The following is an 11,696-nucleotide window of genomic DNA, read 5'->3' as shown; positions in this document are numbered from 1 at the left end:
AGCTGGGGAATTTGAGTTATAAAACAGTTTCAGAGAATCCTGTTAATTCTGCTAGGATGTTTGGGGGCAGCAACCAAAATTATAACTCTCTTATATTATGTGAACTCAGTTTAACCCTCAAGAAAATGACATGAAAAACTGAAGGACTCTTGAATCACATCAAAGCTATCTGATTTTTCACCACAGGGCCATAGGAGAAGAAATATTTAATATGTGCTAGGCATTGGGCAGCCCCACTCCAGTACTCTTGCTTGGAAAATCCCATGGATGGAGGAGCCTGGAAGGCTGCAGTCCATGGGGTCGCTGAGGGTCATACATGACTGAGCAACTTCACTTTTGCTTTTTACTTTCATGCATTGGAGAAGGAAATGGCAACCCACTCCAGTGTTCTTGCCTGGAGAATCCCAGGGATGGGGGAGCCTGGTGGGCTGCCGTATGGGGTCACACAGAGTCGGACACGACTGAAGTGACTCAGCAGCAGCAGCAGGTATTGGGCGGAGAAGGCAATGGCACCCCACTCCAGTACTCCTGCCTGGAAAATCCCATGGACGGAGGAGCCTGGTAGGCTGCAGTCCATGGGGTCGCTGAGGGTCATACATGACTGAGCGTCTTCACTTTCACTTTTCACTTTCATGCATTGGAGAAGGAAATGGCAACCCACTCCAGTGTTCTTGCCTGGAGAATCCCAGGGACAGGGGAGCCTGGTGGGCTGCCATCTATGGGGTCTTGCAGAGTTGGACACGACTGAAGCGACTTAGCAGCAGCAGCAGCAGGCATTGGGTTAGATTCTTTTCATATAATATCTTATAAATTGTATATTACTATATTTTACAAGCAAACAAACAAAACCCCAAAAACAGGTTAGTGATTTGCTAAGGTCACATACTTAGTGCTAAAAACAGAACTAAAATCCAGGTGTAGTTCTAAACCATGCTACCTCTGGAAATACCTATTACACATTGGACATATTATGGTTATTTTTATATTTCCTTTAGTGACTAAAGTAGGTTATCTTTGCAATTCACAGATTAGGTTTGGTATCCTTGGAAGTATTATGGAATTTTGGAAAGTGAAAGTAAAAGTGTTAGTTGCTCAGTCGTGTCTGATTCTTTGAGACTCCATGGACTTTAGCCCACCAGGCTCATCGGTCCATGGGATTTTCTAGGCAAGAATACTAGAGTGACTAGCCACTCCTTTCTCTAAAGGACCGTCACAACCCAGGGACTGAACTCAGGTCTCCTGCATTGCAGGCAGTTTCTTTACTGTCTGAGCCACCAGGGAAGCCCATGGAATTCTGAAATACTCTAAAAATGGCTCAGTTGAGAAAAGATGCTGATTCTAGCTTGATGCTTATTAAAAAGTGTATAGCTGTGAATAGATATTCTATGATTTACTTACAAATGCTTGAGCTTATCCAAGTCACAGAAAAGACTTGGCATAGCCTTGTTTATCAGAGTCAGATTCCAGAAAATGTAAACCCCAGAAAAATTAGATTTTTTATCTTTCAAACTCTTTGGGCAGTGAATTGCATATAAAGAGGTAGCACAAGCCAAGAGGTGATTATACCACTGTTTCTGAGTTTCTGTTCTAACACCACTTTGTTTACCTCACTCCTGTTGACCAAAAAACCATTTAAAATATATTAAAAATATAAAACCTGCCCTATAATAACACTCAATTGCCTGCCATGTGATAGCAATGCTCAGGGGCACCTTTTATCTAAGGACTTCACAGGGCTTTATAGACTCATCAACTCACAATCCATCTGTTTTACTTCATTTTATAGCAGAGAAACAGAGGCATCATGGAAATCACACAATATGTTGTACAGCAGCTTAATAGGGAATTCTTCAGATTCTGAGTCTTTGGTCTGTTCATTCCTGACTTAATAAGAATTCCCCAGAGATGGAGAGCAAGAAACATCATAGTTAGTATTATTGAGAGTTTATTAAGTTCTCAACTCTGTACTAAATGCTTTGTATGTATCAGTTTGAATGTATGTTTCACCTTACAAATTCTATGAGGTGGAAGCTGTTATTATCAGGTAGAACAACTGAGGACCAGAGAGGTTGTTATTGCTGTCAATTTATAGTAAATGATGGAAACAGGATTCAAACCAGCCAGAGTCCATGTGCTAGGTTCTTGCATGACATTGCCTCTCAACATAACAGAAGGTCTTGTGTTTTAAACATATTAAAGCTTAGTGGTTTCAGAGAAAGCAGCCATCTTGCTCTGAAACATACAAAAGTGTATATCAGTGTATTAATTGATATTCTGCAGAGAAATAGAACCAACAGGATGTGCATGACTATAAATCTATAAATATTAATAAAAAACTTAAAAAATATATAAAGAGATTGGTTTTAAGGAAACTGGCTTACATGATTGTGGAGGCTTTTGGTCTTTGGTAAGTCCCATATCTTTAATCTGGCAGGCTGGAGGCCAGGAAAAAGCTGCAATCTGAGTCCAAAGGCAGTGTTTTGACAGAATTCCTTCTTGGTGAGGGAGGTCAGTCTTTGTTCTATTAAGGCCTTCAACTCACCAGATGAGGTTGACCTACTTTAGGGAGAGTAATCTGCTTTAACAAAATCCACTAATTTAAATGTTGCTGTTGTCCAAAAAACACATTCACTGAAACATCCAGAGGGTTTGATCAGGTGTCTGGGTACCGTGATCTAGCCAAGTCGACATGCAAGACTAATCATGACAAACAGACAGTATCAGGGAAGTTTTTCTGATGATTAATAAGCCATTATCTGATCCTCTAGTCAGAAGGGGACAGAGATTTCAGTTTCTGTATAAATCAGACCCTAGAACCTCCTTTTATAACCTCGTGGGCTGTGTGAGATACAGGGCAGGTGCCAGGACACACTGTCCCCTGTTGACTTTGCTATCTTGAGTGGACTGGGGGTCTGACCCTGAAGTCAGGGTCCACCCTCCCTCTACTCCTCTTCTGTCATAGCTCTGGGTTACTGAAGACCTTCATTGTGGACTATCTTCGTCATCAGAATCATGTATTGATACCTTCCTTCATCTGAACTCCCCTCTGAAACTCACCTGTCTTTGGTTTCCTGATCTCCATAGTTGGTTCTCTGTACTTTTCAAGGTAACTAACGCAGCACATCTTGAAATTCTAAATGCAATTCCTAACTTCCAAGGAAGCAAAGCTAAATTGTTAGCTTTTTAAAATTTAGGTCTTCTATTTTAAGTCCCTCTGGAGATCATACTGGTTACTTATAGGTTGCTCAGCAAATTGATGGCAAACTTTTTTAGCTTCTCTGTTTCCACCTTTGTAACACTGTGATAATACTACCATGTTCTATGTCGGGTTAGGGTGTGGGTTAGGGGTTAGGGTTAGGGTTAGGAGATACACATGAGAACATTTATATTAAAATGCCTTGAAAAGTAAACTTACAGTGTGTGTGCGATATTTGTAACTTCTAGAAGTAGTTCTTCTCTTATGGCTCCAAAGAGTGACTTATACCTTGTTCATCAAAACAGCCACGGTAGGTATTTCAGACCATGCAGAAGGAAACACTGACCCTGGCAAGAGGATGAGGTGGTTAGAGGATATAGGTGGTTAGTTATTTTCAGGTAGGACTCTTAGTACCTCCTAAATGTTACTTTAAAGTGCTCAGCAATTTCATTTTCATGGAAGAGTGACTTTGTTCTATGTATATGCTGATCTATTGGCTGGATTCTATTTATGAGCAAAATAAACTACTTAAGATATTATGGACATTTGAGTGATATAAATGGGACAAAAGAACAGTTGCAAATGATATCACAATAAGTATCAGCTTCAAATTATCTCTCAGCCCTTAGCTAAAGATGCAATTAAGCTGGCTATTACAAACTCAAATTTATTAGCCATATTAAATAATTACACAAGTGATAAAATAGAGCCCTCAAGAGATGGATAATAAAACAGTAAAGGAAAGAAATAAAACTAAAAATTAAAAGGAGGCACTGACCCAGTTATGGATTAAATTTAAAAATAAATACAATTAACACTATATTCATTGAGCAGTTATGCTATACCAAACAAACATGGTTTTAAGCTTATTATATGTGACAACTCATTTAATTGTCATAGCAGTCATATGAAGAATTATCATTTCCATTTTACAGATGAGGAAAGATGCACAGAGAGGTTACTACTTTGCCCTAGGTCACACAGCTGGTAAAAGGTACAGCCAAAAGTTGAACCCAAGCAGGCAGTCTGATTCTAGAGCCTGTGTTCTTATTGATCAGGCTAGATTAAATGAGAGAAAGTGATTATCAAAGATCCATACAAAGTGACTATCAAAGATCCATACAAAATTCAAAGTATTATAGTCATGACTATGGTTAGAAGGTTCATTTAAGATAATCTATCAGAGCCCCTCTTCTTGCATCTGAGAGAACAGGCCTGGTTAATTACTCTGTTCAAGTTCACAGGTGAACTCCAGCAGAAGCTAAATTTGCTCTATTTTAGACATCGATACTGTCAGCACCCTACATCACCCTTCCCCCATTACATTGAGAGTGTGGATTCTAATAATTGGGTTGCAATTCTGGCTTTTGCCAATGCTAGCTTAAGATAGTTCAGTGCATTGAAAGAAAAAAATGATGGCAAACTGGAGTAGGGAGTTAAATAAATTAAAATAGTAGCAAAAAGACAATAACATCTCAATTACTGACACTCTTTTAGGGGCAGATTTATTCCTAAGATTCAGCAAGTCCCCATGACTTTCTGACACTTGAATGAACGTCTGCATATTAAGTGACTGCCTCTCCAACTTTCACCACTTACACACCTATGTGTCCAATCCCACACAGAATTCCGGAGTTGAAAACATTTATCTATCTCACCACAGATCTCCTTCCTGAGAGTTGTGTTCAAAGATGTCTCCTTCAAAGACTGCCTTCAATACTTATTTTAATCATTTTGACAGTATTAAATATGCAAGTGCTAAAAATAAATTAGTTCAATAAAGTGGGGTTTTGAAAGCTTCCCCTCTTTACTCCAGAAATGTTCCTGTCTTTTAGACTCACATTTTCCAGTAACAAACCCCAAATAATAATTTAAGGAATGTAATTATTAGGTATAACTTGAAGGTTCCCAGCCTCACCAGCCTGTGGGAACAAATGAGATCACTGAAGTGTTTATATCCCACTTTTCACTGGTGTGGTGCTTGAGTCCCAGCTCCTAAGGCTTTTGCCACCAGAAAAGCCTATTAACAATATTCAAGGAATAAAGATAAAGTCTAACCTTTTTTCCCTTTATGCTTAGCCTAGTTTCACTTGCTCCTAGGGTGCTGTGTGCAGAGGCCATGCACACAGCACACTTCAGACCAGAGTTCTTAGTGGGAAATGATTGTGCCTGACACTTCAGCTTAGTGGACTGTGTGCAGAAGGGCTGCAGCAAGTCAAGATGGCGGTGGCACACTGTGTGTAGAGAGCTTAGGGGTTCCCTGGGGATGGACGGGTTTCTCTGCATCTGGATCTGTAGCTGTGATCTAATAGTTAGGTCTCTATAAGAAAAGTTGAAAGGAAAGATGATGATCATTTTGAATAGAATTCAGAATGCAGAGGAGTCTTTTAAGAATTGAAAAAGCAATTACTTCAGGTCCCTGCCCTGGCATCCCCAGACTTAGCTAAACCCTTTGACCTTTATATTTAAGACAGAAGGGTATTAGCCTTGAGGTATATCGCCCTTGAGGTATTAGCTCAAAAACTGGGGCTGCTTACTTGAGTGGTGCTTATTTCTTTAAACACTTAGGTCAAACTGCTAAAGGATGGCCTCCTTGCCTATGGGAAGTACTGCTACTATAGCCCAGATAAAAGAGGCTGAAAAGTTAACATCTGGTTAGCCAGTCACTATATGGACTCCCCACCAGGTTCAGGCTTTAGTGAGTTCTAAGGGAGCAGGATGGCTATTTTCCATATGTTGATTCAAGTTCAGGTTATGCTTTTAGACAACCTAGAGGCTACTATAAACACCTGTCACAAGATAAATCTTGCCACCCCACTGCCCACAGAAATGGGGGTCCCAAGAGTATGACTGTATAGAAACCATCGACGTGATCTATTCCAATTGCCCCAGCCTAAGAAATGAGCCTCTCCGAAATGCTGAATAGGAATGATTCACAGATGGGACCAGTTTTGTGAGAGCAAAAAAGGCTGGCAGGATATACAGTCATCTCCCAGGCCCAAGTCATTGGAGCACGCAACCTAATCCCAGGGACTTCTGTTCAAAAGGCCAAGCTTACAGCCCTCACCCAAGCCTTGTAGCTGATTGCAGGGAAGATCTTAAATGCTTATAAAGACTCCTGGTATGCCATTCTACATATACACAGGGCTATTTGAAAGGACAGAGGTATGCTTACTGTGAAAATAAACAGGTGAAACATGGCTTGAGCACATTGAAGTTCTTAGAAGCAGCACAGCTTCCAAAAAAGGTGGCAGTGATTAATTGTAAGGATCACCAAAAGGGGGATGGCAGAGTTAATAAAGGGAAACAAAGCCCTAGAATGACTAACCTGGCAACTACCCCTCATACCTTGAAGGCTAGATCCATCCAGTTGTTCAAAGTCCCCAAACGGGGCTTCAGTAGAGATCTAGGAGGTCATGTGTGGCTAGTTAGTGAACATGAGCCATGCTTCTTTCCCCAACTGTGGCTTATCAAGCCATCAGGAAAACTCATCAAGGAACTCACTAAGGGAGTGAAGCCTTACATAATTGGTTAGCTGATGTCATGGTAACTCCTGGCATTAAAAGTATCATCAGTCGGAGAGTTGACACAGTCCCCATCTACACAATGAATAACCCTAACACCAGGCCCCCAGAAGCCCCCAGACAAGGCCCAATCGTACCAGAGGGACATATACTGGGGAAGATAGGCTGATTTCACTGTCATGCCTGGATCATCAGGCAGCTTCAGGTAGAAAGATGCTGCCCCTGCATATGTTTTCAGGTTGAGTAGAAACACTCCCCCTTGAACTGAAATTGCAGCCAAAGTGGCTAAGGCCATTACTAAAAGAGATCATATCCAACTGTGGGCACCTAGGAGCTCTGCAAAGTGATAATGGCCCAGCATTGTGTCCCAGCTGACCAAGGAGATAACAAGTACCCTGGGCATAAAATGGACCTTGCACTTAGCCTAGCGACCCCAATCCTCAGGGAAAGTAGAGATATGATCAGACCTTAAAATGAACCTTAGCCGAGCTATGCCAGGAGACTCAAGAAAACTGAATTAAGTTACCCGCAGTTTGCCCTACTCTGCATGCAGTTAGCTCAAAGAGATAAGTTAAAGTTAAGTATGGTGGGATGAGCTAGGAGATGGAAGGGAGGCTCAAGAGAGAGGGGACATATGTATATCTATGGCTCATCCATGTTGATGTATGGAAGAAACCAACACAATATTGTAATTATCCTTCAATTAAAAATAAATAAAGAAAAAACAATAAAAGCTAAAAGTGTAGGGGGTAACGCAGAGGCATTAGGCCCATATTTGAGCTTCTAAAAATCACGTAAAATACTGCCTTGCTCAATGTGGGAATGCAGGTAATAATTTGCATAAAGTTTTGATTCCTAAAAAAAAAAAAAATATCAAAAGTAAAGTGTATATGAACTTATGTATGGTTGACTCATGCCCCAAGCAGAAAACCAATAAAAGTGTGACCAGGGATATTTAAGGATGGAACTTCACTGATTGTTGGATCTATCACTTCCAACCTGAAACAGGAAAGGACCATTAGATGAACTGTATTTAAGACGAACCTCAAAAACTGAAAATAAAGCACTAAATACCACTCTCCTCCTAGCAAGCAATCCCAATATAAACCCAACCACAGCAGTGAGCCTCAGCATCAGGGCACACCTAGATACCTTCAATTTTAGGAAAAATTTGCAGGTCTTTAAAGCCACTCAATAATTGTTGCATACCCTGGTGTCAATCCTACCTGATAGGCAACGTTACCCTTACAACTGGACAGTACAACTTGCAACCTGCAATGGAAACCACGTCCAAGTTCCAAACTGTAAATAGATTGATGTCAAAACTGGCCCCAGTTATGACACTTAGACAGTCCAAAAGAGAAAAACACAGCTAAGTAGAATATCTAGATGTCCCAGTAAGACCCCAGATATGTAGTTAGAATGCCAGGATACCAGTCCTTCAAGAACTCAAGTTAATGGCACAGGGTTGGTGGGTTTATAAGGAGGTTACATGTTCTTCAGAGAAGGCAATGGCAGCCCACTCCAGTACTCTTGCCTGGAAAATCCCATGGACGGAGGAGCCTGGAAGACTGCAGTCCATGAGGTCGCTGAGGGTTGGACATGACTGAGCGACTTCACTTTCACTTTTCACTTTTATGCATTGGAGAAGGAAATGGCAACCCACTCCAGTATTCTTGCCTGGAGAATCCCAGGGATGGGGGAGCCTGGTGGGCTGCCGTCTATGGGGTCGCGTAGAGTTGGACACCACTGAAGTGGCTTAGTAGTAGTACATGTTCTTAGGTAAGCACCCAAACTCAACAGGAGGCTGGGTATCCCAATGCTTGGACAATACCAAGGAAAGGGGCTATATCACCATTGGAACAGTGGGGCCAGATCCGAGGCTGACTGAAGTTTACAATCAGACCGTTAACAAAAAGGGGAAGCCACAATGCCCCAAAAGAGCAGCAGTACCCCTTTCAGGAGTCACTGTACTCACAGGCACGCCAGTGACCTTGGCCCAGGAAAACAAATACAACACGTGTCACCATAAAAAGGTAACAGCCCCCATGGAGACAATCGCCGATTAGTCTTGATTTCAATCCGTTATAAAAGTCTGTTGACTCACTGTTTAGGATTGTCATGGAAAACAAAATTGCCCTAGATCAGCTGACCAGATGAGGATCTATACATTAGCTAATACGAAGTGCTGTTTGTACTTCAACGAAACTGGCCTGTCTTGCTGTATCTCACTGTTGGCAGAACCCAGGATAGGCAAGGCGAGAGTGTGGAAGCTGGAAGAAGATGCAAGGAGACGTAGAAACTGCAGATACTCTTTATTCACAGCAGCAAGGCAGACATGCTTTACTCTCTAATGGCTGACAGAGCAGAAACAACAATTAGGCAACTGGACTCAAGGCCACTCGCCTAAACTTGATTACAAGAGCTTTTCAGGTGGTGCTTATATAGGTTATGCGCAGTGCTACAAATGATCTCAGCTGTTACATATTCATTATTTACAAAACGTGGGTCAAGAGCTGAGCGGATAGGGAGCCAGAGAGCCTGACCACTGCCATATCGGCTAATTTGCTCTTTCCTTACGTGGCCTAATTAAATAAAGTGCAGACAGACTACTGGAAAAAGCCACTTCTCTAGCAGAAATCCAGCAGCCTAATCTGGCTGGATAAATCTGGAGCGGGGCAAAACAGGCCCTCTCTTAGCGTCACTTTGTTTCTACTCTTCCTTGGCCCCTTAATGACCATTATTCTCTTGATAATATTTGGGCGATGCATGCTAAATGCTCTCCAAAAGCTTAGAATCCATAAAACTCCAAATGGTGGTTGCTCAGGGATGTGAACAGTTAGGGCTGAGGCCTGATGACAATCAAACACATCTAAAGGAAGCTGGGGAGAAGTTCTGCTCCTCCACCTGGGGGCTATTATTACCCCTAAATCAGCAAGGAGTAGTTACTGAAGAAGGACCTATGCCACTCAGCACCCCTCAAAAATCAGGAGCAGGACAAGAAAACCAGTAAAGCAGCATTAACAATTCACAGGGAATAAAAATAGAATCTGGGTAATAAAATAAGAGTCTAACCTTTTTTCCCTTTGTGCTTAATTTAGTTTCAGTTGCTCACGAGGTGCTGCATGGAGAGGCCTTGCCCCAAGAACTTTGGGCTAAAGTTCCCAGTGTGAAAAAGACACCCTGCTACTACTGCTGCTAAGTCGCTTCAGTCGTGTCCGACTCTGTGCGACCCCATAGACAGTAGCCCACCAGGCTCCCCGGTCCCTGGGATTCTCCAGGCAACAACACTGGAGTGGGTTGCCATTGTCTTCTCCAATGCATGAAAGTGAAAAGTGAAAGTGAAGTCTCTCAGTTATGCCCGACTCTGTGCGACCCCATGGACTGCAGCCTACCAGGCTCCTCCGTCCATGGGATTTTCCAGGCAAGAGTACTGGAGTGGGTTGCCATTGCCTTCTCCAGAAAAAGACACCCACTATACCTCAATTCAAGATGTTGTGGCGTGCCCTCTGCCGAGACCTAGACCCAACTGCACAGCTGTGCCTGTTTCTCGAGAGCTCCGTCACCTCACGAGAACTCTGCTGGCCCCGCGAGAACTCTGCTAGTCCCGCGAGAACTCTGCTAGTCCCGCGAGAACTCTCCCAACTGCCTGCCCAGATCAGATCAGAACAGTCGTTCAGTCGTGTGGGACTCTTTGCGACCCCATGAATTGCAGCACGCCAGGCCTCCCTGTCCATCACCAACTCCCGGAGTTCACCCAGACTCATGTCCATCGAGTCAGTGATGCCATCCAGCCATCTCATCCTCTGTCGTCTCCTCCTCTTGCCCCCAAATCCCTCCCAGCATCAGAGTCTTTTCCAATGAGTCAACTCTTCGCATGAGGTGGCCAAAGTACTGGAGTTTCAGCTTCAGCATCATTCCTTCCAAAGAAATCCCAGGACTGATCTCCTTCAGAATGGACTGGTTGGATCTCCTTGAAGTCCAAGGGACTCTCAAGAGTCTTCTCCAACACCACAGTTCAAAAGCATCAATTCTTTGGCGCTCAGCCTTCTTCACAGTCCAACTCTCACATCCATGCATGACCACAGGAAAAACCATAGCCTTGACTAGACGAACCTTTGTTGGCAAAGTAATGTCTCTGCTTTTGAATATGCTATCTAGGTTGGTCATAGCTTTCTTTCCAAGGAGTAAGCGTCTTTTAATTTCATGGCTGCAGTCACCATCTGCAGTGATTTCGGAGCCCAGAAAAATAAAGTCTGACACTGTTTCCACTGTTTCCCCATCTATTTCTCATGAAGTGATGGGACTGGATGCCATGATCTTCATTTTCTGAATGTTGAGCTTTAAGCCAACATTTTCACTCTCCACTTTCACTTTCATCAAGAGGCTTTTGAGTTCCTCTTCACTTTCTGCCATAAGGGTGGTGTCATCTGCGTATCTGAGGTTATTGATATTTCTCCTGGAAATCTTGATTCCAGCTTGCGTTTCTTCCAGTCCAGCGTTTCTCATGATGTACTCTGCATGTAAGTTAAATAAACAGGGTGACAATATACAGCCTTGACGTACTTCTTTTCCTATTTGGAAGCAGTCTGTTGTCCCATGTCCAGTTCTAACTGTTGCTTCCTGACCTGCATACAGGTTTCTCAAGAGGCAGGTCAGGTGGTCTGGTATTCCCATCTCTTTCAGAATTTTCCACAGTTTATTGTGATCCACACAGTCAAAGGCTTTGGCATAGTCAATAAAGCAGAGATATATATTTTTCTGGAACTCTCTTGCTTTTTCCATGATCTAGCAGATGTTGGCCATTTGATCTCTGGTTCCTCTGCCTTTTCTAAAACCAGCTTGAACATCAGAAAGTTCACGGTTCACATATTGCTGAAGCCTGGCTTGGAGAATTTTGAGCATTACTTTACTAGCGTGTGAGATGAGTGCAACTGTGTGGTAGTTTGAACGTTCTTTGGCGTTGCTCTTCTTTG

At 42.6% G+C, this 11,696-nt stretch overlaps 1 long non-coding RNA gene across 1 annotated transcript; it reads right to left on the bottom strand.

The window, feature by feature from the left end:
* Nucleotides 1–1,509: 1,509 nt before the first annotated feature.
* LOC132342950 (uncharacterized) lies at nt 1,510–10,281 on the bottom strand. The gene is made up of 4 exons (XR_009491512.1): nt 10,202–10,281; nt 3,416–3,543; nt 2,382–2,559; nt 1,510–2,232 (listed from the first exon to the last, which is right to left on the bottom strand). It is a non-coding gene; the product is annotated as an uncharacterized lncRNA (long non-coding RNA).
* Between the last annotated feature and the right edge of the window lie 1,415 nt (nt 10,282–11,696).

This window comes from Bos taurus, chromosome 2 (genome assembly GCF_002263795.3).
Source record: "Bos taurus isolate L1 Dominette 01449 registration number 42190680 breed Hereford chromosome 2, ARS-UCD2.0, whole genome shotgun sequence".
Taxonomy (NCBI): domain Eukaryota; kingdom Metazoa; phylum Chordata; class Mammalia; order Artiodactyla; family Bovidae; genus Bos; species Bos taurus.
This window is presented reverse-complemented; position numbering and strand designations above follow the sequence as displayed.